Genomic DNA, 734 nt, shown 5'->3' with positions numbered 1-734 from the left:
CACACACACACACACACAGACCCGGAAGCAGCAAATCCCACCAAAATTAAACCATTTAAACTATTACAGCCCTTCAAGGCTGTTAAATGTGCCAAAGTTTTTCTGAACTTTCTTTCAGACAAAGCTTTTATTTTTTCTCCATAAAAGGTCACTTTGAGTTTGGAAAAATGTCAGCACTTGTTTGTTCAGAACCTTCAATGAAAACCTCACATTTCAAAAGGTTAAAACAAAGAAAAGTAAAAAAATAATAATTTCTGGTTAGGACTGCAAACATTTTTCAAGGTTTTACAGTTTTCCGGTCAGCCTGTTCGTGTTCTCTGAGATGAACTTTATGAATGTTTGATCTGTTGAGGACAGACACATTTGTTTGGAAAGTGCAGAACAACTCAGCTAAAAAATATATATTTTTATTGGGATTTACTTGATAGTTTTTTGGAAGAACAAAACAGAACAATTTCACTGTTAAGTTCTAGTAGAAATCTTTTAAATACAGCTAAGAAAAAGATTCAGAACAAAGGTTTATTTTATTGTAATTATATTGATATTATTTATAATAATTGTAAAATAATATTTAAAGATGTATATATACTCTATTTTGAGTAAGAAATAATATTTAAGGCTCAAAAGTACAAACTATAATTGACAATAACTGTATTGTTACTAAACTTTTAATAAGTGTTTGAACATTTATAGACTGTAATATCTAAGTTAATTATAAAAATAAATAAATTACA

The sequence above is a fragment of the Oryzias melastigma genome, linkage group LG9, assembly GCF_002922805.2.
Source record: "Oryzias melastigma strain HK-1 linkage group LG9, ASM292280v2, whole genome shotgun sequence".
In the NCBI taxonomy this organism is placed as follows: Eukaryota; Metazoa; Chordata; class Actinopteri; order Beloniformes; family Adrianichthyidae; genus Oryzias; species Oryzias melastigma.
This window is presented reverse-complemented; position numbering follows the sequence as displayed.